This window comes from Hypanus sabinus, chromosome 3 (assembly GCF_030144855.1).
Source record: "Hypanus sabinus isolate sHypSab1 chromosome 3, sHypSab1.hap1, whole genome shotgun sequence".
Classification (NCBI taxonomy): domain Eukaryota; kingdom Metazoa; phylum Chordata; class Chondrichthyes; order Myliobatiformes; family Dasyatidae; genus Hypanus; species Hypanus sabinus.
In genome coordinates this window covers 25227924-25253198 of record NC_082708.1, presented here as the reverse complement: position 1 = coordinate 25253198, position 25275 = coordinate 25227924, and the positions used below count along the sequence as shown (strand labels likewise).

At 43.2% G+C, this 25275-nt stretch overlaps 1 long non-coding RNA gene across 1 annotated transcript; it reads right to left on the bottom strand.

Annotated features, from left to right (window-relative positions):
- Window positions 1–749: 749 nt before the first annotated feature.
- Window positions 750–24941, bottom strand: LOC132390725 (uncharacterized). The gene is made up of 3 exons (XR_009510990.1): window positions 24610–24941; window positions 9799–9917; window positions 750–3234 (listed from the first exon to the last, which is right to left on the bottom strand). It is a non-coding gene; the product is annotated as an uncharacterized LOC132390725 (long non-coding RNA).
- Window positions 24942–25275: the final 334 nt, after the last annotated feature.

The following is a 25275-nucleotide window of genomic DNA, read 5'->3' as shown; positions in this document are numbered from 1 at the left end:
AATTTCCAGTATCTGCAGACTCTCTTGTGTTTATGAAGCTCTGTCAATTGTTTTGACTGATTTGGATGTACTTGTCCACATTAATGTATTCCACAGGGGTTAATACTCCTGAAAAGTTGGATGTTCCACCACCTTTTTCAGAAAATGATTCAGTTTTGCCTCATAGTCCAGTTTTCTCTGGCTGGGAATCTCTGCTGTGCTTCCGGAGACTGAATGTTTTCCTTGTTTCTTGCAAAAAGCTGGTTCTACTGACCAACTGCACCCACTGTTCCTATTGGATAAATAGTAAGTAATACCCTCCACCAATAAAAATATACACTCTATGTACTAAGGGTTCCCATTGTATAAATAGTGAGAATAACCACACTTAAAGAAAAATATACACATTTTGTGCCATGGGTCCCAATTTATATTCAGGCAAGGCCAACCTATCTCATTCATCTAATATAAAAATATTTACACAAAAATTTACCTCAATCCTGTTTTTAATAGGGTAGTAGATTCTTGGGAGGTAATGCTGTGTGGCAGGAAACTGACTGGATGTACCTGGCCACCCATTTTACACTCTGATGTTTGGCTTTTCTTTCACCTCAGTGGAAATTAGAATTGAGCAAGTTCAAAGTTCAACATTCAGAGTTCAAAGTAAGTTTATTATCAAAGTATGTATATGTCACCATATACAACCCAGAGATTGATTTTCTTACAGGCATTCTCAATAAATCTATAGAATAAGAACCATAACAGAATAAACGAAAGACTGCCCAGTCTGGATGTTCAATCAGAGTGCAGACGACAAACTGAGCAAATACAAAAAGAAAGAAATAATAATAACAACAGTAATAATGAATTACTAAGCAATAATATCGAGAACATGAGATGAAGTGTCTTTGAAAGTGAGTCCATTGGCTGTGGGAACACTTCAATGATGGGGCTAGTGGAGTGAAGTTGAGTGAAATTACTCCCTTTGGTTCAAGAGCCTGATGGCTGAGGGGTAGTAACTCTTCTTAAACCTGGTGGTATGAGTCCTGAGACTCATATACCTTCTTCATGATGTCAACAGGGAAAAGAGAGCATGTCTTGGGTGGTGGGGCTTCCTGACAGTGAATGCTGCTGTAACACCCTGATTAAGATCTTTACTGCTGTGCTGTAGGTATTTCGTTTTAACAGTTCTGTTAGAGCAGAAAGTTCTGTTTTCAGCCTGATTGGCATTGAGCTGAGATAAGGGGCTTTGTTGTTCATTTTGGGAATGTAGTGTCAGCCAATCAAGATGGTGGAATTGGGAAGAGCGTTGTAGAGAGTGCTGTGTGGAGAGGTTTTGTGTTGTACTTTGGTGTGGGTTGAGGTCCTTTTTGGAGGGGGGGTGGGAGTTGGGAGAGGACAGGAGGGAAGATGGCTGAGGATGCCATCCCTGTTGCACAGGGTGCTTAGTGGAGATGAATGGCTTCAAGGAGGAAGGATCAACACTCCCGTGGGAGAGCCTGTTTGTTCAAGATGGATTTCGGTGACATTCGGAAGGCAGTGTGTGCTTTCATGCAGACTGGGTGTCCAGTGTGTGAGTTACAGACAACTTCAAGATGAGCTCCAATTAATGAGCATATTTGACTGTTTAATTATAATGGGCTCTTTTTGCTTTCTTCTTTCTTTCTTTAATAACTCTTTGGTTAAGCTAACTTTCATAAATATATTTTCTTTATAATCATATGACCTGTTATTTCTTGCTGACGGGCGACTACAGGGGGGCAGCATTCTGGGGTTTGGGCGGGCAAGACATCCCACCCTTACGGGTTTGGTGGGATCAAAGTCGTATAAACCGTAGATGTATGGAACCTGAGAAAGGTGGGCTTCTCGCCTCAGAGTCCAGTGGCTGTTAGATGGAGGCTGACGAGCTGCATTTCCAGAGATGCCCAGTAAAAAGGGGGTACACTGCTTTCCTGCAACAGCATTTTATGTAGCTGTGCTCAGTGGTTGGGAGGGCTTTACCCGTGACTGACTGGGCTGTATCCTCTACTTTTTGTAGCATTTTTCATTCAAAGGCATTAGTGTTTCCATACCAGACTGTGATGCAGCCAGTCAATATACTCTCTACCACATGTCAATAGAATTTATTAAAGTTTAAGAGGTCATGCCGAATCTCTGCAAATTCTTAAGGAAGTAGAGGCATTGCTGTGCTTTCTTTGTAATTGCACTTACTGGGCCCAGGACAGGTCCTCCAAAATAATAACACCAAGGAATTTAAAGTTGTTGACACTCTCCATCTTTGATCCTTCAACGAGGAATGACTCTTGGACCTCTGGTGTCCTTATCCTGATGTCAATGATCAGCTCATTGGTCTTGCTGACATTGAGTAAGAGATTGTTGTTATGGCACCACTCAGCCAGATTTTCAACCTCCCTCTTACATGCTGATTCATCACCACCTTTGATTTGGCCTACAGCAGTGGTTTGTCAGCAAACTTGAATAGGGCATTGGAGCTGAGCTTAGCCTTACAGTCATAAGCATAATGCAAGTAAAACATGGGGCTAAACACACTGCCTTGTGGTACACCTGTGCTGATGGAGATCATGGGGGAGATGTTGTTGCCAATCCAAATTGACTGTGGATTTTACTCAGACCCTCTAATCACCAACTCTATCCAATTCTGTCGTGGAGCTGTTGGGGCAGGGGAAGACTATTTCCTTACTTCCCGTCATGCTCTCGCTTTCTTTCTTTGCCTCTGTTTGAAGTTACAACCCGAAAGCAAACAAAAACAAAAATATCCTGGTAAGCCTGAGACAGTGTCTATCCTGCAGATAGCAGCACCCAGACCAATTTCATCTTCAGTTCAGAAATTCTTTTCTACGTCCCAGGAAGAGTGACTTTTGCAATACCTGGAGAGGTACAGTACTGGTGATGGTCACATATAATTCATTAACACAAGGAATTCTGCAGATGTTGGAAATCCACAGACTTGCTCTTTGTTTTGTGTGTTGCCACATTCAATTAATTGGTGGTGCATCTTGATGACAGAGGGGTGGCTCTGAAGGAACATCTCCTCTTCTTCTCCCAATGAAACAAGCCAGGTAATTAATCCTCAGTTTGTCTTTTAGAAGTCATTGTGAGATTTATTAAACCTTTTGGTTCCCTGGAGTTTGTATTCAGGTCAGCGAATCTCCCTTTCATCATTTATTGACAAGGTGGGTTGTGAGGTAAGCTGATGAATTGGGGGTCTGGTAAAGATGCTCATCGATTCCTCCCCTAGAATGAGGTGAATGGAAAATGTGAGACAGAATCCAGGTCACATTTCACTAATGTCTCAAGTCAAAGTGTCATTAAGATTCCAACAAGTAAGTGATTTGTAGTTTAGGCTAGGCAAATTTTTAAGGATGTTTTTCTTGAAATGTCTGCCAAGGACTCTTGCTCAATTTCACCCATGTAAGCAGTGACAAAAATATCTAAATACAAAGTAACTTTTTAAAGATGTGGATACTTTACCTTCTGGATTACAGAATTGTAACCGGTCTGAGCAGGGAACCAGAAAATATAGAACAGTACAGCAAAGAAACAGGCCCACAGCATTGCCATTGATCATGATGCCAATCTGCCCACACACGGTCTCTGTCCCTCGCTTCTCTGCCTGTCTGTGTCTGTCCAAATCCGTCTTAAAGGTTGCAATCCTATCGGCTTATACCACCTCCCCTGTCAGCACAATTCTATGTGGAAACATTACTTGGTAGCGTAGTGGTAGCTTTACAGCATAGTGACCCATGTTTTATTCCCGTTGCAGCCTATAAGGAGTTTGTACGTTCTCCCTGTGACCATGTGGGTTTCCTCCAGGCGCTCCGGTTTTCTCTCACAGCCCAAAGATGTACCGGTTGGCAGGTCATTGTAAACTGCCCCATGATTAGGCAAGGATTAAATTGGGGGACTGTTGGGTGGTTTGGCTCGAAAGGCCTATTTTGTGCTGCATCTTAATAAATAAATAAGAATCTTAGAGTGGTATATGGTGACATATATGCACTTTGATAATAAATTTACTTTGAACTTTGAAACTGCAAACACACAATATTCTCCACTTGCCTGGATAAGCCACAACAATATGTTAGAAATCCCACAACATACTCGAAATCCAATATGATCTGGTTTGATTGATGTTGATGCTCACTGAATGTTAAGATTATTTGACAGAACATTCAAAATTTTCCTTTCCTGCCATCCGGAAAAAAAAACAAGGTCAGCAGATGCTTAGGAACATCATGAAGATTCTCTCCAAGTCAGCCATGGTTCAATAGGTAAAAATCTTGTATCTGAAACATAAGGAAGTCTGCAGATGCTGGAAATCCAAAGTAACACACACAAAACGCTAGAGGAACTCAGCAGGTCACGCTGCATCTATGTAAAAGAGTAAACAGTTGATGTTCCAGGCTGGGACCCTTCATCAGGACTGAGAAGGAAGGGGGGGAAGCTGCCAGAATAAAAAAGGTGGGGAGTGCAAAGAGGCTAGCTGGAAGGTGATAGGTGAAGCCGAATGGGCGGAAAAGATCAAGGGCTGGAGAAGAAAGAATCTGATAGGAGAAGAGAGTGGACAATAGAAGAAGGGAAGGAAGAGGAGACCCAGGGTGACGTAATAGACAGGTGAGAAGGTGAAAGGTCAAGAGTAATAGAGGAAGGGGTGGGGGAACTTGTTACTGGAAGGAGAAATTGATATTTATGTCGTCAGATTGGAGGGTAGCCAGATGGAATATAGTGTGCTGTTCCTCTTACCCTGAGGGTGGCCTCATTTTGCCAGAAGAGGAGGCCATGGATCAACATGTTAGAACTGGAATGGGAATAGAAGTTAAATTACTTGGCTACCTAGAAGTCCTGCTTGTGGTGGATGGTGTGGAGGTGCTTGACAAAGTCGTTCCCCAATTTAAGTATAGCAGGTCTCTCTAATGCAGAGGAGGCCACATCGGGAGCACCAGATAAAATAGATAACACCAGCAAATTTGCTGGTGAAGTGTTGCCTCACCTGGAAGGACTGTTTTTGCCCTGAATGGAGGTGAGGGAGGAGGTGTACGGTCAGGTGTGGCACTCAGGCTGCTTGCGGGGATAAGTGCCTAGAGGGAGATTAGTGGGGAAGGACGAATAGACAGGGGAATCACAGAGGGAGCGATCCCTGTGGAAAGTGGAGAGGTGGGGGGAGATAAAGATGTAATTAGATGCTGGCGATGGTAGAAGTGGTGGATGATGATGTTTTGGGTGCAAAGGAGAAAAGGGACTCTATCACTATTATGGCAGCAGGAAGATGGGGCGAGCGCAGGTGTACAGGAGATAGAGGGATGGATGAGGGCAGCATCGATGGTGGAGGGAGGAAACCCTGTTCTTTAAGAAGGAGGACTTCTCTGAGGTCCTGGAACGGAAAGCCACATCCTGGGAACAGATGCAGAGAAGGTGAAGAAACTGAGAAAAGTGAATAGCATTCTTACAGGATACAGTGTAGGAAGAGGTTTAGTCGCGATTACCGTGGGAATCGGTAGGTTATAAAGGATGTTGGTTGACAGTTTATCTCCATAGATGGAAACAGAGAGACTGAGAAAAGGGAGTGAGGTGTCAGAGATGGACCAAGTGAATTTATGGGTAGGGTGGAATTGATGAAATTGACAAGCTCAGCATGAGTGCGTGAAACAGCACCAACGCAGTCATTGATGACATCAATATAATGCGGGAGGAGTTGGGGAGTATAACCGAGGAAGGCTTCAGACATAGACTGCTCTACATAGCTGATGAAGAGGTGGGCATGGCTGGGGCCCTCATCATGCGAGTGCCTGTGGCTACCTCTCGAGTTCTGAGAAAATGGGAAGTACCAAAGGAAAATTTGTTCAGGGTAAGGACCAGTGCTGCCAGATGGAGGAGGGTGGTGGCAGAGGGGCATTAGTCGGTTCTTTTGCCAGGAAAGAAGTGGAGGGCTTTGAGGCCTCCCTGATGGGTGATAGAAGTGTATAGGGGCTGAACATCCATGGTGAAGATGAGGCAGTCAGAGCCAGGGAATTGAAAGGTACCAAGGAGATCGAGGGCATGAGAAGATGTAGGTGGGAAGAGACTGAACCAAGGGGGATAGAATGGAATTGAGATATAAAACCATGAGTTCAGCGGGCAGGAGCAGGCAAAGACAGTGGGCCTACCCGGACTGTCAGGTTTGTGGATCTTTTGTAGGAGGTAGAAATGAGCAGTGTGGGGTCAGGGAACTATGAGCTTGGTGAAGTGGGTGGGAGTTCTCCAGAGTGCATGAGGTCAGTGGTGGAGTTGGAGATGGTTTCCTGATGGTGTGGACTGGGGTCCTCCTTGAGCGGTAGGTGGCAGAGAGTTGTTGTCTGACCTCAGCAAGGGAGAAAAGCATCCCCTCTGTCAGATGGTTTGATGGTACTGTTGTGATTAGTGTGGGGAGAGTGGAGGGCACTGCGTTCGAAAGGGATAAATTTGGAGGAGGCGAGAGGAGTGCTGAAATCAAGACGGTTGATGTCTTGTCGGCAATAAGAGATGAAAAGATCCAGCGCAGGCAGAGAACCAGATTAGGATGTCCAAGAAGAAGAGCAGGGCTGCAGATGGGAGTAGGGTCGTCAGCACGGAGTGTGAAACAGGCTTGGAGGTGACAGAAGAAGAGCTCGATGTCCAGCAGCGATGCATAAAGTCTTGGCCTCGAGGTGCAGCCGGTCAAGGTCCAGGTTGGAGATGAAGCCAGAGGTCATGCAATTAGTAGTTTGAAGTTGTCCAGGGTCATAGGAACTGGCACTGACAGTGATGAAAGCTGGGATCAGAGAGGGAAAGAGAGCTGGTGGTGTCAGAGGAGAGAGGAGGGTTGGTGTGTTCATGGAAGGTGGGGTGGGAGAGAGATATCTGAATGCGAAGGCTGCAGTTCAAGTGTTGATCTCAGAAGCCTGAATATAGATGTTTAAAGTGTGTGTCACCATGAAAGCGCCACACCGGCTGAAGTGCTATCCCTGACTGAGGCAAAACTAAGCCTCTTGCATGGATATTAAAGGTCGAAGGCATTATTTAAAGAGCGTACTATCTGCAGTTATCTGGGAGCTATACATCCATTAATAACATTCAAAACAGTCAATAATTTATTCATTGCAATTTCTGAGGGATTGTTGTACACAAGCTGGCTGCCTCAGTTCCAGTATTATTAATTTTATTAATTTTTTTATTGCGATTCACTGTGGAATAAACTCTTCTGGCCCTTCGAGCCATGCTGCAGAGCAATCCCCTGATTTGATCCTAGTCTAATCACAGCACAATTTATTCTGACCAATTAACCTATTATCCGGTATATCTTTGGACTGTGGGAGGAAACCAGAATGCTTGGAATAAACCCATCCAGTCACAAAGGTACAAACTCCTTACTGGCAGCAGGTGAAAACACAATTGAAAGTGCTTTATTAGATGTAAACTGTTTTGAGTGAACTTAGGATCATGAAATGTCAGACATGAAAGTAAGTTTTTTTTTAAATCACACACTATTTTGACTTGCAAATATTTTGAATGTCCAAGGGATTTGATAACCTGGAGATCCCCTGCATGCCAGCAGTAAGAAAGTACTCTCACCACCCACTGCACGTTCACAAGTTAAAAGTTCAAGGTAAATGTATTATCAAATTACATACAGTCCCTATAGAAATTGTTTTACAACATTGAATTACTGTGGATTTAATTTGGCTTTTTTTTGAGACTGATCAACAGAAAAAGACTTCCAGGTCAAAGCGAAAACAGATCTCTACAAAGTGATCTAAATTATAAAACACAAAGTAATTGATTGCATTAGTGTTCATCCTCTTTAACATGACACACCAAATCATCACTGGTGCAGCCGACTGGTTTTAGAAGTCACATGATTAGTAAAATGGAGATCTGGTTTTGGAGATTTGTGTGCAGTCAAGGTGTTTCAATTGACTGTAATAAAAATATACCTGTATTTCGCAGGTCCAACAGCTGGTGAGTCAGTATCCTAGCAAAAACTTCACCATGAAGACAAACGAACACTCCAAACACCTCGGCGAAAAGGTTATTGTCATGTCAGGAGATAGATACAAGAAAATGTCCAAGTTTCTGAATACCCCTTGGAGTACAGTTAAGTCAGCTATCAAGAAATGGAAAGAATATGGAACAGATGTAAATCTGCCGAGAGCAGACCGTCCTCAAATACTGAGTGATCGTGCAAGAAGGGGACTAGTGCGGAAGCCAACCAAGAGGCCTCTGACAACTCTGGAGGAGTTACAAGCTTCAGTGGCTGAGATGGGAGAGACTGCGCATAACAGGTGCTTCACCAGTCGCAAAGAGAAAGCCACTGTTGAAAAAAACTCGCATGACATCTATTCTTATCTCCCTTGTATCAACTTCCGTCTTAAATATATCTAATAACTTTGCCAGCGCAGCTGTCTGTGGCAATGAATTCCATAGATTCACCTCCCTCTGGCTAAAGAAATATATTCTTATCTCTGTTCTAAATGGATGTCCCTCTATTCTGAGGCTGTGCCCTCTGGTCCTAGACTTCACCACTATAGGAAGCATCCTCTCCACATCAATTCTATTTAGGCCTTTCAGTATTTGATAGGTTTCAGTGAGATCCTCCCTCATTCTTCTACGCTCCAACGAATACAGGACCGGAGCTATCAAATACTCCTCATATGTTAACCCTTTCATTCCTGGAAACTTTCTCTGGACCCTCTTCAATTCCAGCACACCCTTTCTTAGATAAAGGTCCCAGAGCTGCTCACAATACCCCAAGTACAGTCTGACCAATGCCGTATAAAGCCTCAGCATTACAGCCTTACTTTTGCATTTTTTGGGCCATGCCATCTTCTTGCAGCAACCATTGGGCAGGAGGTACAGAAGACTGAAGTCCTACCCCACCAGGCTGAAGAACATTTTGTTCTGTTCAACCATTCTGCTCTTGAACCAACCTGCAAACCTTAATAACCACCCAAGTATTGCACCACTATGACCATTTTGCACTTCAACACACCTTGTTTTTGTTTTGTTTCTGTTGGGTTCTTTCATGAATAATTTATGTTTATATGTGCCCATGATCCTGCTGGACCTATGCATACGTATATGTGTGCATATGACAATAAACTTGACTTTGACTTTGGTTCAAATGGGCAGTTCATCAGTATCACCTCATGGCCAAATAGGGAGGACCAATGAAACCTGGCCTCACTACCTTAATCGTTCACTTATTTCACCCCCAGTGTATCATGTACACTGTCTTCATCTACTGAGCAAGGTTTCCACAGCATCCCAACCTTCAGTGTGATCTCCACTTCAATGACAAGGGCAACAAGAAGCAGAAACAGGACAGGTCCTGATGAAGGCTCTCGGCCCAGAGTGTCAACTGTTTATTCCTCTCCGTAGTGGCTGCCTGACCTGTTGAGTTTCCCTGTGCATTTTGTGTGCGTTTCTCAAAATTTCCAGCATCTGCAGAATCTCTTGGGCTTAGAACATCACCAAAATTGTTATTTCACTCGAAGCTCTGCTGCAGGCAGAGATCCAAACCATCAACGGAAGCTCAGACTTACCACTTGAGAGCATCTCTGCGTTGCCTGTATAGAAGTACTGAGTATTTTAGAATAATTTAAGTACTTATTGCCAAAGCCTTCTCTCTAATTCATATTGATAACCTTACTGATATTTAAAGCTCATTTAAAGACAATATGGCACGTTAGTGTGTTAAGAAAGTGCCACACTAGCAGAGGAGCTTTCTCTCAGAGAAAAAAATTAATCTGAGGCGCAGGATGCTGTTTTAAAGACAGTTTGAGAAGGAATGATTTACATGGAACTTACTTGAATTTGATGTTTCTTATAATTGATGCTATAGTGGTGGAAAATGTCTGTTAATATTCAATATGCCCTGGAAACCAGTAAATCTCATCGCAACACTGAAGCATGAAGGAGAATACGTCCTGCAGAAAATAGCAAAGAACTTGTATAAAGTTTCATTAACCCATAACGGTGAACTCCAGACATGACTTTTGTTAGATTTTTCAGCAAATTTTTTCGTATTTCTAAAATCTTGTTAATGGTATGTTTAATTAATGTGAAAATAGTAATCAAAGTACATCTATTATCAAAGTTCACATACTGAATACAAATCAAAAAAATTTGTATACATTATCCCAAAGTGCAATATATATGTAACAGCTCATGTCCTGATATCAGTATGTCATATGATACCACCTGTTCAGAGATCTGTTATCAGAAAATTTCCTGATATCAGAACCACATGTACTTTAGGAATTGAACCTACGATCCCCTGCCTGACTCCTGAAATTTAAGGTAATATTCCATTTCTTGTGTTCTGTTGGGTAACGTATGGTTGAATAAGATCTCCCCTTTACTTTTCAAGTTAAAATTATTGTTTCATCAGTTTGCATCAAAAACCGGAGACCATATGCCTGATACTGAGAGTGAAGGGCATTTTATGTGACGGTGGACTTTAGTTGGTTAACAATCAAAGTTCAAAGTCAAAACTACACTTATTATTGAAGTATGTGTGAATTATACAGCCTTAAGATTTGTTTCCTTACAGGCAGCCACAAAACAAGAAATCTGAAAGAACCCCTTAAAAAAGGCCAACAAACTCCCAATGCAGAGAGAGAGAGAAAAAAAACATAAATCATGCAAACAATAGAAGGAAACAACAGCATTCAGAAGGAAAATGAGTCCATAGACACGAAGCCTGGAGTAGCCGGGGCAGGCCCAGAGCAACAGTCTCAGTTTATCACACAGTGGAATAAAACATTGCGGAGCTCGCAGTCACAAAGCCTGGAGCAGGCCCACACAGCCTCAGTGCCACTAAGAGTGGAATAAGCATCGTGATATCAGTATTTGGGAATGACCCATTGAAGACATTGCTCCTTGAGTGAAATGCAACAAAGATCACTTTATCTCAAGGATAGTTAACAAGGATAGTTTCTCCACCGCCTCTGTTCAGCTGTTGGGACTTATTCAAGAGAGGGATTTTCAAGAAATCGGCATCTATCATTAAAGATCCTCACAAAAGATCCTCACAACATGTGGGGCATGCCCTCTTCTCATTGCTGCCGTCAGTGAGGAGGTATAGGGGCCTGAAGAACACACACACACACACACACACACACACACACACGCACACACACACACACACGCGGACACACACACACACACACACACACACACACACACACACACACACACACACACACACACACACACACACACCCCTTCTTCCCCTCCCATCAGATTTCTGAACAGTCCATGAACCAATGAATTTACTTATTTTTGTGACTTACAGAAGTTTTATTTCTTGCACATATGTCAGTGATAAACCTGACTCTGATGCTGAAAATCGCTGACGGGCAGCCAGAATTTCACCTATGACAGAGGATGTATACAAATCCCCCTCTCTTACTGTAAAACTTGAATCATTAACCAGCCTCCTGGGAATGCATTAGCCACACACGCTAACCTGCCTCCCTTAAATCCACTCATTTTTTGAGCATGATTCACCCCTACGGACTAATCTGTGGCTGTCTTTTGGACTTCTTCCACCACTTGAAGCTCCCCTTGTATGTTAAGCTCTTCTACCACAGGAATTTCCCGTTATTTGCTGAGAACTGAAGCAAAAAAAACAGAGGTAGTCTGATGCCTCATACTGAAAGCATAACTTACGTAATCCTTTAAGAGCGTCTCCTTGATCAAACAAAATTGGTGCCTCATTATCTGTTGTCTGGAGATGAACTATGTATTAAGTGCATTTCTCCTAGTTTAGCTACACCACTTTAAAACTGAGATTTTAAAAGCCAGTTTAAAAAAAAATAAAACAGGACATCCTGGTTTGTGCTATATTTTTCTATATTCTGTGCTAGAGAAAAGGAAAGCACAGAAACAGGCCTTTCAGCCCATCTAGACCAATGCTGAACCATTTAAACTGCCTACTGCATTGGTCTGGCCTGAGACCATAGCCCTCCTTACCTCTACCATCCATGTACTTATCCAAACCTCTTAAAAATTGAAATTGAGCTTGTGTGCACCAATTGCACCAGCAGCTGGTTTCACACTCTCACGACCCTCTGAGTGAAGAAGTTTCCCCTCATGTTCCTTTTTAACAAATCACCATTCATCCTTAACCCATGACCTCTAGTTATAGTCCCACTCAACCTCAGTGAAAAAAGCCTGCTTGCATTTACCCTATCTATACAACTCATGATTTTGTATAATTCAATCAATTCTCCCCTCAGTTTTCTACATTCCAAGGAATAAAGTCCTAACTTATACAATCTTCCCTTATAACTCAGGTCCTCCAGTTCTGTTAACATGCTTGTAAAATTTCTCTGCATTCTTTCTAACTTATTTGTATCTTTCCTGTAGGTAGGTGACCAAAACTGCAGACAATACTCCAAATTAGGCCTCACCAACCTCATATACAATTTCAACATGACATCTCAACTCCTGTATGCAATACTTTGATTTATGAAGGCCAATGTGCCAAAAGGTTTCTTTATGATTCAATCTACCTGTGACGCCACTTTCAATGAATTATGGACCTGCATTCCCAGATCCCTTTGTTCTACAGCGCTCCTCAGTACCCTACTGTTCACAGTGTAAGACCTACCCCGGCTGGTCCTACCAAAGTGCAATACTTTGCACTTGTCTGCATTAAATTCCATCTGCCATTTTTCAGCTCATTGTTCCAGCTGGTCCAGATCCCTCCACAAACTCAGATAGTCTTCCTCGCTGCCACTACACCCCCAACCTGGTGTCATCTGCAAATCTGTTGATTCAATTAACCACATTATCATCCAGATTACTGATATAAATGAAAAACAACAAAGGACCCTGCGGCACTCCACTAGTCATAGGCCTTCAGTCAGAGAGGCAACCATCTACTACTACTCTCCGGTTCCTCCCACAAATCTAATGTCCAATCCAATTTACTACCTCATTTTGAATGCCGAGCTACTGAATCTTCGAGACCAACTTCCCGTGCAGGACCTTGTCAAGTACCTTACTAAAGTCCATGTGGACAACATCCGCTGCCTTGCCTTCATCCACTTTCCTGGTAACTTCCTCGAAAAACTCTACACGATTGGGTAGACATGACATGACAAGCTGTGGATGAACCAGGAGGTTTGTGATCTGCTGAGGGCTAGATCTGAGGCATTCAAGTCTTGCGACCCAGGACTATACAAGAAAACCAGGTACAACTTAAGTGAGGGCTAGCTCAAGAGCAAAGGAACCGTTCTGAATGAGGTTAGAGATGGAACTGGATGCACGCCAACTCTGGCAGGGTTTGCAGGACATCACTTCCTACAAAGCGAAACCTAACAGCATGCTTCACTCCGAGATGAGATCAACACCTTTCATTCACACTTTGAAAGGGAGAATAAAACTACAGCACCGAGGATCGCTGCAGCACCCGGTGACCCTGTGTCTCAGGGCCGACGTCAGGCTACCTTTCAAAGTGACAGGCCGGGATGGAGCATCTGGTAGGGCTTTGAAAACATGTAGCAACCAAATGACGGGGGTGCTCAAAGACATTTTCAATCTCTCATTGCTATAGTCGGAAGTTCCCACCTGCTTCAAAATAGTAACAATCATACCAGTGCCCAAGCGGAGCTGCCTTAACAGCTACCATCTGGTAGCACTCATATCTATGGTGATGAAGTGCTTTGAGAGATCAATTTTGTCTGAAACTAACTCCTGTCTCAGCGAGGACCTGGACCCACTGCATTTTGCCTACAGCCACATTAGGTCCACGGTCGATGTGATTTCATTGGCTCTTCACACAGCTTTGTATCACCTGAACAATATTAATACCAGAATGCAGTTTATTGACTACAGCTCAGCATTTAGCACAAATATTCCTACAGTTCTGATCGAAAAGCTCCAAACCTGAGCCTTCGAACCTCCCTCTGCAACTGGATCATTGACTTCCTAACCAAAAGAGCACAATATCTGTGGATCGGAAATAACATCTCCTCCTCACTGACCATCAACACTGTCACACCTTAAGGTGTGCTTAGCTCTCCGCTCTCCTCTCTCTACACCCACGATTGTGTGGCTAGGCACAACTCAAATCTATAAATCTGCCGACTGCACAACTATTGTTGGCAGTATTTCAGATGGTGATGAGATATATCAGCTAGTTGAGTGGCGTTGCAGCAACAGCTTTTCACAACGTTAGTAAGGCCAAAGAACTGATTGTGGACTTCTGAATGGGTAAGACAAGAGAACACACACCAGTCCTCATAAAGGGATCAGAAGTGGAAAGAGTGAGAAATTTCGAGTTTCTAGTTGTCGGCATCACTGAGGATCTAATTTGGATCCAACATGTTGATGCAGTTACAAAGAAGGCAAGACAGTGGCTATATTTTGTTGGGAGTTTGAGATTTGGTATGTCACCAAAGACACTTGCAAGTTTCCATGGAGAGTGTTCTAATTGGCTGCATCACTGTCTGAATATGAAATAAGGTGCAAAGTGTTGTAAACTTAGTCAGCTCTGTCACAGGCGTTAGATTCTGTAGTATCCAGGACACCTTCAAGAAGTGATGCCTCAGAAAGATGGTATCCATCAGTAAAGACCCCCATCACCCAGGACATGCCCTCTTCTCATTGCTACCATCAGGAAGGAGACACAGGAGCCTGAAGACACATACTCAGTGAATCGGGAACAGCTTCTTCCCCTCTGCCATCCGATTTCTGAATAGACATTGAATCCGTGAACACTACCTCACTACTTATATTTTTATTTTTGCACAACTTATTTAATCTAACTATTTATATACCATATATATTTACTGTACTGCAATTCATGCTTTTTCTCTAGTATGATATATTGCATTGTACTGTTGCCTCAACAAATTTCATGACATATGCCATCGATATAAAACCTGATTCTGATTCTGACACATCCCACAGGGTCCAAGGGAACACCTGGGGCTTTATCCACCCTAACTTGCCCCGAGACAGCAAACACTTCCTCCTTTGTAATCTGCATTGGGTCCATGAAGTTGATGTCGTTTTATATCACTTCTACAGACTCTGTGTCCATCTCTTGAGTAAATACAGATGCAAGAGATTCAATTAAGATCTCCCCCATCTCCTTTGGCTCCACACATGGATTAACATTCTGACCTTCCAGAGGACCAGTCATGTCCCTTGCAATCCTTTTGCTCTTAACATATCTATAGAATCCCTTAGGATTCCCCTTCACCTTGTCTGCTAGGGCAACCTCATGCCTTCTTTTAGCCCTCCTGATTTCTTTCGTAAGTGTCTCTTGTATTTCTTGTCTTCCATAAGCACCTCATCTGTTCCTACCTGCCTACACCTACTATGCACCTTCTTTTTTATTTCTTAACCAGGGCCTCAATATCTCTTGAAAACCAAGGTTCTTTAAACCTGTTGTCTTTATCTTCTAGCCTGTCAGGTACATATAAGCTTTGTACTCTCAAAATTACACTTCTGAGGGCCTCCTACTTACCAAGTACACCTTGGACTAGACCTATCTTTTTCCATATTTACTTTGAAACGAATGCCATTATGATCACTAGATACAAACTATTCCCCTGCATAAACTTCTCTCACCTGCCCTGTCTCATTCCCTATTAAGAGATCAAGAATCACACTCCCTCTCGTTGGGGTTGATTAAGGAAATTTTCTTGAACAGATTTGACAAACTCTACCCATCTAGTCCTTTTATCTTACGGTAGTTCCAGTCAATATGTGGAAAGTTAAAATAACCTCCTATCACAACCTTATGTTCATTGCACCGGACTGCGATCTTGCTCCAAACTTGTTTTTCTAAATCTTGCGGACCGTTGGGTGCACTGTAATTGCATTGTATGTAATAGCCCCATTAGCATTGTACCTTTCTTATTGCTCAGTTCCACCAATAATGCTTGACTTGCCAAGTTATCCAGTCTCTCCCGATTGAGCACTGCCATGAGATTTTCCCTGAGTAGTCACATCACCCTTCCTCCTTTAATCCCTCCTGCTCTGTCATGACCAAAACAATGGAACCCCGGAATACCGAGCTGCCAGTCTGGCACCTCCTGCAACCAAGTCTCACTAATGACTACAATACCATACTTCCATGTGCTGATCCATGCCCTGAGCTCATCTGCCATTCCTACAATACTCCCTGAATTGAAGCTCAGGACATGAGTCACACCATGTTCAACATTTTGATTCCTGACTTTGAGGATTGATGATATCTTTTCTTAATCTGTATTATATTTTATTCCCAACTTCACATGCTGCAATCAATCCATTTGCACTTCAGTAAAACTGTGTTGCTATAAATACAATGACATTGATGAATTGTTCTCCACATCAATTTCCTTTCTTTAGGGATGCCATCAGAAAAGGGCACCTAATAACTGCAGAAAATCAATAGAAAGCTTTGCTACAGTAATGATGCATCAGGGAAAGATGACTGACAGGGTGCAAGGTATCCTACTGTAGAAAATAAAGGAGAGAAAACAGATTATCTCCTTAACAATGTCCTACAAGCCAGCTCAAGATCACCCCGAATAGGTATGCAACATTAGGCTATGCATGTTATCCATCTGACATCAAAATGCATAAGAAACTCGGAAAAAGTATGGAAAATGTTAACTCGAGCATCATTCACCTCCACAATGATGTATCTTTAAGGATAAGAATAAACTAGACAGTGTCATGTGCTAATAACGTAATGGAGAAAAATGAGACATATTTGCAATGCAAATGATCTTAATTTATCTCAAGTTACATCATTGTGTTTTGTGTTCACACATTACAGAGAAAAGCATCCGAGAGTAATTTAACCAGAGCTGCTATTCAGGTTACACTGAAAAGGGAAAGTTCAAAAATGTGTTTTTAAATGTAGAGAGTGAGACGGACTATTGTTTTTAATGGCTTTGCGACAAATGCTTGTGAGCTTCAGTCTGCAATTTAAAGGGTTGACAGTCTGGGTATTAACACCCTCTGGGACCTTCTTTGCTGCACTCTCTGCTCACATATGACTGCACGGCCAAACACCAGTGTTCAGTTCGCCGGTGCACAACAGTGACAGGGTTCATCACCACCAACAAAGAGGCAGCCTACAGGGAGGAGGTGGAAGAACTCGAGGCCTGGTGCCAGGCAAATAACCTCTACCTTAATGTCAACTAGCGAAAGTAAATGTTTATTAACTTCAGGAGAACTCACTCCACTCACACCCTCCTTTACCTTGGAGGCTCAGCAGTTTCAAACTCCTGGGAGGACACATCCCACACAACCTCTCATGGTCCCAGAACACATTTTCCACAGTCAGGAAAACTTAACAATGACTCTTCTTTCTGAGGAGGCCAAAAAGGGCTGGATTATGCATATACTCAGATGTTCAGTAGGGAGCATCCTAGCATGCTGCATCACTGCATGGTACGGAAACTGCACTGTGGCAGAAAGGAAGGCTCTAAAGTGGGCAGTCAAAACGTCCCAATGCTTTGCTGGTACCAGTCTAATTACCATCAAGAACATATCTATAGAAAGGTGCCGGAAAAGGGCCAGTAACATCACACCTTCCCTGCTCATGGACTGTTTGTCCTACTCCCATCAAAGAGAAGGCTACATAGCATTCTCTCCAAGACAAACAGGCTTAAAAACAGTTACTGAGCAGAAAGGCTGCTTGACACCTCCACCCACTAATTCAGCCCAACGCCACAACTTTATCATTTCCTGTCAGAGTCACCTTAAGTACACACTCCTGTGCCTAGTGTTACTTTATGGACATACTTTACGATCAATCTATTTACACTGTATAAGTTATTTTATGCACTTAGATTTATTGTGCTTTTAATCCTAATTTTGTTTTGTGTGCTGCGTTGGATCCAGAGTAACAACTATTTCATTCTCCTTTACACCAGTGTACCGGAAATGACATTAAACATTCTTTAAGCTTGAACCTTGTTAATACTGTAAATCAGAAATATAACCATCGGTAGGATGCATGGTATATACAGGTGTTCTCTGGTTTACGAATGCCTGACAACCTGTGCATGTGTTTGAGCCTTTGGGAAACTGGTGGGATGGTTTTGCTGGTTGTAGTGGTGCGTAGAACTCAATTTGTAGCCTCATTTGCGACTAGCTAACTGCTTGGAATCCAAACAGTTCACAAGAGCAGGCCATCTTGTAACCTGGGAATAACTCGACCTGAAGCCAGAATAAGAAGGTGGGAGAGGGAAGGGAGTAGAAGCTGGCAGGTGTTAGGTGAGACCAGGAGAGCGTGAGGGGGGATGATCTAAGCAGCTGAGAGGGGATATGCGCAAGGGGTAAAGGGCCAAAAAGGAAGGAATCTAATAGGAGAAGACAGTGGACCATGGAAATAAGTTTAGAGTTCAGGGAAATAATGTTTTCCTGCACAAATTGAAAACTCTCTTGCAACGACTTCATCTCAGAAGAGGCAGCATCAAGTGTTACCGTGTTGTTGTCTATCTTCTAATTGAATTTCCTAGACATTCTGCCCAAGCTGGTGTTTCCTCCGACTTTTTCCCCTTTCCATTGCTGGACTCAGGAAGCTGCTTTCCACTTCTTAAGATTGTGACATAGTAACAACTGTTCCCCTCTAAGATCCGATAAATAAAAGTTAAAAATTCAAAGTTTAATCTGGGGAAAAGGAAGAATTAATTGCAGCCACACAGATCTGTGTGTCAATCCATTAGACAGCAGGCAGAGTTTGAGGACCATGGAAATAAACAGGAGGTGGGGAACCAGAAGAAGGAGATGGGCAGCTTATGAAAACTGGGGACAAGAAAAGAGGGGATGAGAGGCTAACAAGAGTGGGATAAAGAGCAGAAGGGGGTGGGAAACGTTGACTGTTTATTTCCCTCCATTACTGCAGCCAGATTTGCTGAGTTCCATCAGCATTTTGTGTGTATTGTACCTGCTCTGTCTGACTTGAACGTAGAAGCATTAGCCTGATAGGAAGGAAAACTTGTCTGGGAAAAAAAGCCAAAAAAATTACAAAATAACCTGGAAAACTTTTTGCAAAAGCAATATAGAGCAGATGAAATTCAATACGTGGCTCTCTCGTTGGCACTGCATTGGGTTGAGAATGAATTGCGTCCACTTCAAATCTGATGTGGGATAGCTGTTGGACAGTACAAGGTAAAGCTGAACATTCAACAATTTAGGAACAGTTTTTCCCCTCTGCCATCAGATTTCTGAGTGGTTCACGAACCCATGAACACTACTCTGCTATACCTTTTTTGCACTATTTATTTTATATCTTTATTGTAAGTTATAGTGATTATTTTATGTCTGCTGCCACAAAACATCAAATTTCACAACATGCACTCAGTGGCCACTTTATTAGTGACACCTGTACACTTGCATGTTAATGCTCTATCTAATCAGCCAATCACATGGCAGCAACTCAATGCCTAGAAGTCAAGAGGTTCAGTTGTTGTTCAGACCAAACATCAGAATGGGGAAGAAATGTGATTGAAGTGACCTTGGCTATGGAATGATTGTTGGTGCCAGATGGGGTGGTTTGAGTATCTCAGAAACTGCTGGGATCTCCTGGGATTTTCACGCAAAACTTTTTTCTAGAGTTTACAGAGAATGGTACAAAAAACAAAAAAAAAAATCCAGTGAGTGGCAGTGCTGTGGGCGAAAATGTTCTGCTAATGAAAGAGGTCAGAGGAGAATGGCCAGACTGGTTCGAGCTGACAGTATCTCATATAACCAGATGTTACAACAGCGGTGTGCAAGAAGAGCTTCTCTGAATGCACAGCACATCAGACCTGGAAGTGGATGGGCTACATCACCATGGACATGCATTTGTCATGTGAATTTGTCATGTTCACACATACACACACACACACACACACACACACACACCAGTGTTGAACTAGTTAGGGAAGGCACCAATCATGGAATATTGTGCAAGCGGCTGTGCAGCATGACTGGAGGGAAGCAATATCTAAGTAAACAGAATCCTGTGCGGTGCTGCCAAGTCAGTCGAAGGTGAGTCACAGAGTGTATTTCTAAAGCTGTTCTGCATGGAGCGAGTCCAGGCAGCACCTTACATATTGCATCACCCAAGCCCCCAAAGCTTTCAGTCGAAGCCAGTGAGACCGATTCTTCATTCCCAGTGACTGAGCTAATAAGAAAATGTAGGGATGGGTTTTGGCTTTACTGCCTGTGTATGAACTAAATATATGCAGCTAATTGAGAATGCAGATGTGTCAATTTGCCCTCTCCATGAGTAAAGGAAAAAACTTCAGTATAATAAACTTCTGGTCATGTGATCACATTTGTACAATTTATGCATTTACACTTTGATATTTGTTGTGCTGAAACGTGATGAAACACGGACTGATACATGTGTGTTTTGATTGTTGTGTGTACTTAGTTACGGTTTCCTGGGGAGCTTGGTGCAACATGGGTGAAAGTCACACACTGCAGCTTTCGGACAACCCCAGCAACACTGAATGAAACCGAGTCTCGTCAGCAGAGTCAGGAAGAGCAATCAATGAGCAGAGAGGAGGAAATCCAAACAAATGTCAGGGAAATGGTGAGGCAGCATCCGATTGTCGGATTGGAGAGCACAGGGATCGTGGGGGAGGGGAGAGTCCAACAGAGAGCGGGGAGAGCATGGATGGAGAACAGGAGCTGCCTTGGGAAAGGAATGGGGAAGTTGGGGGGGAAGGTGGAGAAATGTGAATGGAGGATGAGGAGTGGGGAGTAGTTTGGATGGGGGATTGGATGCGGATTTGCAGGAAGGTGTTGGTTGGATGGGGGGATTAGATGAGGGTGGTTTTGATGCAGACATTGTTTGGGAGGTGCAAGGTGGTTTGGATGGATGGAAAGCTTGGATGAGAAGTTAGAGGGATTGGAAGGGGGAGAGTTAGATGGTGGGCTTGGATAGGGCATTTGGATGGAGATTTGGGGGGTTTGAATGGGGGATTGGATGAGGAGTTGAGGGTTTGGATGGGGGAATTAGGTGGGTTGTTGGAGGGAGTTAGTCTTGAATGGGAAGTTGAAGGGCTTAGATATGGAGCTAGGGATTAGGTGTGGGGTTTGAATGGGGAGCTGGAGGATTTGAAAGTGAAGATATTAGATGGTTGGTTCAGATGAGGAGTTGGGGTTTTTGGAAGGGGATGGTATGAGATGGGGGGGTTCTGATGGGCTGTTAATGATTTGGATGAGGAGGGGGGTTTGTTTGGTTGTACAGGTTTGAGTAAATTGTTGCAGTGACTTTGAGTGGAGGACAGGTTGTCCCAGTCGTCTTTCATTGGCGGACTGAATGAACAAAGGGATGTGCATCCAGATGGAAAGTAGAAGTGAACAGAGAACTTATAGTTGGAGAAACGTTTGGGTAGGGAGCAGGGCGGATCGGGGTCTCAGTGAGTCCGAGCAAGTATACAGTCTGAGAGAAAAACAGAGGCTCAGACGTATTCACTGTTGGATCTGCCTGGAGTGTGGGGACAGACAGAGTGTTGGGACCAGGTCAAGTCCTTGAGGGAGATCCAAGCTGATGATTGGTGCTCTTCTAATTACCTTCTCTCGGGCAATCACTTGATGTTGCAGAAACATATTTTTCTTCTTGTCCTTTGTCTCTGCAGTTTTTAATTAGCACATTCGGATTGGTGAAGAATTCACTTCCTATAGGGGACTTACATCCTCTTGAAGTCAGAGCCTCACTTCCTACTTGTTGACTCAGTGAACAATTAACTATTGACCCACTGTGACTTCTTTTTTCTCTCTAAACATTATTAATAGCAACACATGACAACAGAAGCAAAACAAAAGCTCTTTTGTGCTTTTGGATTCTTATCATTGTTAAGAATAACACGGACCCCATAATAGATAGCATCCAAAAACCTGTCCACTTATCTCAAAAATATGAGATAGTGCAACCGTATTGCATGGGCCAAAGTAAGACTGCAGTAGAATATGTGTTTGAAAAAAGATTATCCTTGAGCTTTGTGGAAAAAAACATCAAAGCCAGGCTCCAGATTGTGGTCTGAGCCACTTTCCCTGAAGAATGACAATGCCGTCTGCTGTACTGGAAAGTCTGTCTTTGATGGTGGTGTGTCACCTCTGATGTGGCAAGCTGGGCACTTTGTTATGTTAAGTATTTATTTATTATTGAGAATGTGCATAGAATAGGCCCTTCTGGCCCTTTGAGTCATGTCGCCCAGCAATCCCCCGATTTAATCTGAGCCTAATCACGGGACAATTTACAGCGACCAATTAACCTACCAACCTTGTGTCTTTGGACTGTGGGAGGAAACCAGAGCACCCAGAGGAAACCCACATGGTCATGGTCATGGGCTCAGCACACGGCCTTGGGGGGAGCTCATGGCAGGATGATGGGGAGGGAAGAGCAGTTGTGCATGCTGACTCCTTACAGGCAGCGGTGGGAACTGAAACTGGTTTGCCGCCATATAATTTTCTTAAGGAAGGATTCAACTGTACAAAAAATAAAGTAGATGTCTGCATCAGATTTTGTCGCTATCTCCACTCTTATGGTCTTCTCCCTTCAACTTGATCCAGCTAATGTTTGCAGCTTTGTTCCACCCCTTCCCCTCACCTCTTTAAACCTTTCCCCTTGCAGTCAAGATGAAGGGTTTGTCATGGAACATACAACACATTAACAAACCCTTTGGCCTAGAAGGTTAAATAATTAAGCCAACGATGCCTTAGCAACAGTCCTGCACCAGGCTTTGACGCACCTAGAAAACAAAGTCACTTATAGAGTACTACTCCTGAATTACAGGCCTTGGTGAACAAACTCCTACTCTTTGGTCTAGATACTCCACTGTGCAGCTGGGTGTTGACTTATTAACAGATCCCAGATAGTCAGCATACACAATGGCTCTTCCCTCCCCTTCATCCTGCCACGAGTTCCCCCCAAGGCCGTGTGCTGAGCCCATTGCTGTACATTCTGCTCACACATGACTGCATGGCCAAACACCCAAGTTGTCAAGTTCGCCGACAACACAACGGTGGTGGGGCTCATCATCAACAAAGATGAGATGGCCTATGGAGAGGAGGTGGAAGAGCTTGAGGCTTCTGCCAAGCAAGTAACCTCTTCCTCAATATCAACAAGACAAAGAAGGTGGTTATTGATTTCAGGAGAACTCCTACCACTCACAGCCCTCTTTACCTCGGCAGCACCTGTGAGCAGTTTCAGACTCCTGGGAGTGAACATCTTGCACGGCCTCTCATGGTCCCAGAACAGATTTTGCACCTCCAGAAAAATGCACCATTGCCTTTTCTTTCTGAGGAGAGAGCTGGACAGAGCTGGACTATGCACACCTGTACTCACATCCTTGCAGATGTTGCAGAAGAGAGCATCCTAGCTCGTTGCATCACTACGTGGTACAGAAGCTGCACTGTAGCAGAGTGGAAGGCTCCTCAATGGGTAGTTAAAACTGCACAACACATCATCAGTACCAATCTACCCACCGTCAAGGACATTTATATGGAAAGATGCTAGAAAAGGACCCGTAGCATCATGAAGGATCCCACCGACTCTGCTCAAGGACTGTTTGTTCCACTCCCATCAGGGAGAAGGTGATGTAGCAAACATGCTAGGACCACCAGACTCAAAAACAGTTGCTTTCTCCAAGCAGTAAGGCTGATCCACACATACACCCACCAACCCACCCCTCCACACCCCCAACCACCACTACTTTATCGTTTCCTGTCAGAGTCACCCCAGAAACTCCTATACTTAGCATCACTTTCTGGACATACAATCTATCTATATATAAAAATAATCTGATGTACTTATATTTATTATGTTGTTTTTTATTGTAGTGTTCTTTATCTTATTGTAGTTTTTTTTGGGCTGCATTGGAACTGGAGAACAATCATTTCATTCTCCTTTGCAATTCTGTACTGGAAATGACTTTCAACAATCTTGAATATTGACACTTAATTAAGCGAACGCATTTTGCCTCCACTTTCTGCATATCTGTGTGCCTATGACGAGCCTTCTGAATGTTTTTATCATATATATGTCTCCATCACTACCCTGGCAGCGCATTTGAGACACCCAACACCTGCTGTATAGAAAACTTGCCCTGCACAACTCTGGTGAATTTCCCACTTCTCACCTCAAATGCATACAGTTTACCATTAGACCTTTCGACCCTGAGGAATTGATTCCAGCTGTCTGCTCTATCTATGCTAGTCATGATTTTCTAAGCTTATATTAGACTGTCCACTTCCTTCCACAGATGCTGCCTGATCCACTGAGCTCATCAGAATTTTGTTAAGTGGACAGATTCCTGGAGTGGAGAATTTGTCCCACGAGGAGAGATTAAACTAACTGGGCCAAAGCTCTTTACAGCTTTCTTAGTGAAGATTGGTAAAGTAAATGCAAGGATGTTGTTCTCTTGGCTGGGGTGTTCTGATGGAAGTATCACAAACTTAGCTGTTTGAGATTGTGATGGGAATCTACATATCTTTTCAGCTGGAACATCTGAAACTATCTAGTCAAGCGTAGGTTCAGTTACTGTCTATAATCAAGAGAAAGATCCAAAGTCAAAATCAAAGTAGACTTTACTGTCATGTGCACAAGTGCTTGCTCGAGAGTCAAGTTCGGTGCAGGAGGAGGAACAAGGAACAATGACCCACCTGGGCTCGCGAATCGGTGAGATCAGAGCTTAAGTCGTAATGTTTGGTGATCGGCATGTGTCCTGCAATTGATACCGAGGATCAAGGCCTGATGGTTAAATCAGAGGTCTGGGAGTTGAAGCCTGCTGGCCAGAGACGAGTCTGCAAATCTGTGTGAACCCACTGGGGAAGTCAAATCCCATGAGTCCTGTTGTGTATTTAATATTTCAGTAATATTTACATTATATTATAATTATATTGTTTGATTTGGCCTTCTTTGTTGTTTACATAAGGCAGTGCAGGTTATATGTAAAAGTAAATAAATGGCAAATGTCATCATGCCATATGTCACAAGTGCACACCTCGCTTAAAGTAAAAACAAAACTAGAAATGTTATTCCTGGCTCTGTGTGTTTGCTTTCAATTATTTTTATGTTTTAGACTTACATGACAGATCTGAGTGTGAGTCTGCTGGAGGGTGGAGGTGAAGAAGTTGGCTTGTCACGGGGCTAAGGGAATGTGTACGTGAGAGGGTGAGAGGGAGGGTTTTGCTGTTGTTCTGTTGTTGCTTGTTGAATTCTGTGTGGTTCTGCTGAGCCTCATGGACATGCTACGTTGGGGCTGGACTGTGTGCGACACTTGTGGGCAAGTAATAAAGTCAATTCAGTTCAATTCAATTTAATTGTCT